At 32.7% G+C, this 5,147-nt stretch overlaps 1 non-coding gene across 1 annotated transcript; it reads right to left on the bottom strand.

Annotated features, from left to right (window-relative positions):
- Window positions 1-4,371: 4,371 nt before the first annotated feature.
- On the bottom strand, window positions 4,372-4,478 carry LOC122737496. The gene has a single exon (XR_006354331.1). It is a non-coding gene; the product is annotated as a U6 spliceosomal RNA (small nuclear RNA).
- Window positions 4,479-5,147: the final 669 nt, after the last annotated feature.

Below are 5,147 nucleotides of genomic sequence, written 5' to 3'. Positions count from 1 at the left end.
AGGTAGTCTACTTCTTTCCCTTCTTTAGCAACATCTTTTTCCTCCAAAGGAAAGTGTCTCCATTGGAAAAAGTAGCCAAAGAGAAAATAGGATAAGAGAGAAATAGAAATGGGGCTCAAAGGAGCCTAAGAAGCCATTTCAATCCAAACCTTTTATTTTACTGATTGGGAAAACAAGGTCTAGAAAGATAAACTGACTTGCTTAAGGTTACACAGGTAGCAAGTAGCAAATCCAGGATTAAACGCGGTCTTCTGACTCTAAAACACAGTGCTCTTTCTACCAAACCACCTTCCCTCCCTTGAGGAGATCACAATCATGATCTCTTTACTACACAGTAGAGTTGTACTGTGTCCTAATATTTTCACTAAAAACACAGCTTTGGACAAGAAGTCAGAATTCCTGGCTCCAAGTTTCAATTCTTCTACTTACTAGTGTGATGGGAGGATGTCACTTAATCTTTCAGAGCCACAGTTTACTCAGTGATAATACACTGCAGTACCATACCTGTCTCACAAGATTGCTTTGAGAAATACTCTTATTAAGGTTAAAACACTATGGAAATGGGAACTAGTAAATGGAAAGTTGCTTTACAAGCAACTTTTAAAAGAACATATTGATTCCATAAACTAAGGCACACCACAACTTCAGAATACATTTTTTTCTAAAAAACTTTTCCCCCTCTATTCAAAAATTATTTTTAGGCAAAGCCAAGACGGTAGAATGAAGAGACCCTGAACTCACTTCATTTCCTTTTTAAAAAACAAAAAAAAACCCCAAAATTTTTTGAAGTGCATCAGAATAAATTCTGAGAGGGACAATCATCATCAATAACAAAAATCACAGTAATTTTTGTCCAGCACAAGGCATCTTAGGAGGACAGAATGAGAAATCTGCCAACACTGGTATGTGGGATGTGCATGAGGAGAATGCAGAACACAAAGATTTTAGTGGGATTGAATGCCTGATTAGAAAGTGATGCCATAGGGGCAGCTAGGTGGCACAGTGGATAAAACACCAGCCCTGGATTCAGGAGGACTTGAGTTCAAATCTGGCCTCAGACACTTGACACTTACTAGCTGTGTGACCCTGAGCAAGTCACTTAACCCCCATTGCTCCACACACAAAAAAGAAAGTGATGCCATGAGACCCCAATGGGTAATGAATCAGGCACAATCTGGCAGCTCTATCTCCCACTACTTAGTTCTGGGTTATAGTTCCAGTGCAGAGAGGAATGGTTGTTGCCACAAGGGAACAGGGACCATGCTTGGGTAAAGACTAGTGTGAAGAACTGGAGAGTAGTGATCAGAACTATCCATGGATCCCAACACTTTGGAAGCACTGAAATTTTACAGGCACCCCCTGAGCCATAAAAATATCTCATAAAAGACAAAAACACAGGCCCAATATCCATCCCATCCCTCACAACCCCTGGAGGTGAGCAGAATCCAATTCTAACCTAAAGTCTTAATTCAAGGAATAGCCTGAAAAAAATGAGTAAGCAACAGAAAAAAAGAAAATGATCATAAAAAGGTACTAGAGTGAAAAGGAAGCTCAAGATACAAAGTCAGAATGCAATGACCTGAAAACATCTACAAGCAAAATCTCAGAAAAAAAAAATTAGCCCAACGAGAATTCCTAGAAAAGCTAAAGAAATTTTAAAAATAGCAAGATAGGTATTTTAAAAATCAAATAAGAAAAGTAAAGGAAAAATTGGAGAAAGAAATGATGAGAAAAATACTAAAAATTTATAAAAGGAGAATTTAAAAAGGCATAATATACTGTAGAAAACAACTTAAAAATTAGAATTGGTCAAGTGGAAACTAGTGACTTTATCATACACCAGGAAATAAAACATCGTCAAAGAATGAAAAAAAATTAGATGAAAATGTGAAATAGTTTAGTAGGAAAAAAACAACAATTGAAAATAGATCAATGAAAAGTAATTTAAGAATAATTGAATTACCTAAAAGCCATGATTTTTAAAAGGGTAACTTCCTATATATTTTATTTTATTTTTTAAACTTCCTATATATTTTAGAATCAGAGGGTAAAGTAGAAATTGAAAGAATCCATTCATCACCTTCTAAAAAAATCCCCAAATAAATTTCCCAGGAGCATTATAGCTAAATTCTAGTGTACCCAAATCAAAGAGAAAATAATGTAAGCAACAAGAAATAAAGAATTTAAAAACCATGGAGCCACAGCAGGATCACATAAGATTTAGTAGTTAACACTATAAAGCATTGGAGGTCATGGAATATTATATTTTAGAATGAAAAAGAACTAGGATTACACCTCAAAATAACCTATTCAGCAAAACTGAGTATAACTATATAAGAAAAAAGATATTTAATGAAAGAGATTTCAAGCATTACTGATGAAAATATCAGAGTTGAATAGAAAATTTGATATTTAAATAAAAGAATCAAGAGAAATATAAAAAGCAAAAATAACAAATCATGAGGAATTTAAGGTTAAACTCTTTATATCCCCATATGGTGGGATGATCCATGTAATATAAGATCTTTATCACTATTAGGGCAGTTAGGAGTTTACTTTGTCAAAAGGTATCTTAGAGAGAGGGATGTACTGGGATAAAGGAGAAGGAAGAAGTGGGAAAATGATTTCATATGAAAAAGGTCCATAAGGAAAATAAAATTATAGTGGGGGTAAAAATGGAAAGGGGAGAGTGGGCAACATTCAAACTTTACTCTCATCTGAACTAGTTCAAAGGGGGAAGATACACACACAGAGAATTTGGTATAGAAATTCATCTTACCAGGGCTGGACCTTAGACACTTGATACGTATTAGCTGTGTGACCCTGGGCAAGCCATTTAACCCTTATTGTCCTGCCAAAAAAATAAATAAATAATCTTACCTAAGAAGGAGATAGGAGGAGAAAGTGCTAAAAGAAAGAAGAGTGATAAAGGGGAAAACAGATTCAGCAAGGTAATGATCAGAAGTTAAATAGATTTTTGAGAAGCAGACGAGGTAAAAAAAAAAAGAGAGAGAGAAAGAAATAGAAGAGAATAGGAATAGAATAGGAAAATGCAGTTAGCAATCATAACTGTAATGTTAATGTAATGTAATGTAACTGTAATATTAATGAGACCAACTCACCCATAAAATAGAAACATAAAGGAGAGTAGTTGGGAAACCAGAATCCTATGCTATGTTGTATACAAGAGATTCTTTTTTTACAAGAGACTTATTGTTTATAAGTCTTCCTGTTTACATAATGAAACAGAAAGATGAACATACTGAATTAAAATAAGTGGTTGAAGCAGAATCTATTATTTTCAGCTGAAGTTAAAAAAAAAGCAGAAAATGCAATTGTGATTACAGATATAGTTAGGAAATCTATATGCTGCTAAAAAGTATGATGAACAATGAATTAATATTAATAGTCAACATATATGCAACAAACTCCATAACAGCCAAATATTGAAGGAAAAGTTAAATGAGCTACAGGAGGAAATAGTAAAACTACACAAGTGAAAGAACTCAATTTACCCCTTTCAGACCTAGATAAATCTAAACATAAAATAAATAAGAAAGAAGTTGAGATGAAAAGTATTTTTGAAAGTTAGATATGATGGACCTCTGAAGAATATTCAATGGGAATAGAAAGCAGTATACTTTTTCTCTTTTACAATTTTATATAGCACCTTCACAAAAACTAACCATGTGTTAGAGAATAAATGCCACAAAAAAATAAAAAGAAAAAAGAAATACTAAATATACCATTTTGGGATCATGATGCCATAAAAATTACATTCAATAAAGGGTCCTGGAAGCACAGATTGAAAATTTATTGTAAACTAAATATTCTCATCCTAACAAATGAGTCAAAGAACAAATCATAACATCAATTGATAGTTTCATTTAAGATAATAAAACAATGAGATAGCATACAAAAATATGAGTTGCAGAAAAATCAGCCTTTAAAGGATAATTTTTTTCTCTAAATATACATAAATAATAGAGAGAAAAAGCATATTAATGGTCATGTATCTAAGAAAACTACAGAATAACAAATTAAAAATTCTTAATTCGGGGAAGCTAGGTGGCACAGTGGATAGAGCACCGGCCCTGGATTCAGGAGTACCTGAGTTCAAATCTGGCCTCAGACATTTAACACTTACTAGCTGCATGACCCTGGGCAGGTCACTTAACCCCAATTGCCTCACTAAAAAAAAAAAATTCTTAATTCAATATCAAAATAGACATCCTGAAAATCAAAGGAGAGGTCAATAGAATTAAAAGTTTCTTTACAAAAATTAATATAATAAAGAAAAGTAGGAACTGGTTTTAAAAAGGGGAATAATTTAAAAATCAATAAACTATTCACTAATTTGATATTTTATTTTAATATATGGAATGCTTCATGTATTTGCGTGTCATTCTTGAGCAGGGGCCATGCTAATCTTCTCTGTGTTGTTCCAATTTTAGTATATGTGCTGCCGAAGCGAGCACTAATTTGATGTTTTTAAGTAAAAATAAACAAATTACCAGTATCAAAAATGAAAAAGGTGAATATACAACCAATGAACATAAAAGTAAAGCAATTATTAGCAGCTAAATAATCTAACTATATGCCAATAAAACTGACAGTGAAAATGAATGTGTGTATATATTATATATATGTATGTGTATTATATGTGTATATGTATATATATGTATATATATATATGTATATATATAATGCCCAGAATAATGTAAGAGGAAATAAAATATCTAAATAACCTAGTTTTAGAAAAAAAGAAAATTAACAAACCTCTGAAAAATACCTAAGTACATGTTAAATATATAAGCTAATTCTACTAAACATTTAAGGAACAATTAATTCTAACATTACTTAAACTGGTTTAAAAAATAAGTAAAAAGGAGTCCTACTCTTAAGTCATGATTAACACAGGTACTTGAGATGGAGAGAGGGAGAATTTATTACACATGGGCCCAAAGGGGGTTCAGACCTCCAACAATGGGCCTCAAGTCTTGTAACCCACCTGGTTATATACAGAAAGAATGGGTGTGGTATAGTGGTATAGTCAGCAATACACATAAAGGAGTATCAAATAAGAATGAGGTCAGTAGTCATCAAACAAAGGATGCATAGTGGCACCTAGTGTAAGATACATAAGG

Source organism: Dromiciops gliroides, chromosome 1 (assembly GCF_019393635.1).
Source record: "Dromiciops gliroides isolate mDroGli1 chromosome 1, mDroGli1.pri, whole genome shotgun sequence".
Classification (NCBI taxonomy): Eukaryota; Metazoa; Chordata; class Mammalia; order Microbiotheria; family Microbiotheriidae; genus Dromiciops; species Dromiciops gliroides.
The sequence above is the reverse complement of the archived record's forward strand: the minus strand, read 5'-3'. Positions and strand labels throughout refer to the sequence as shown.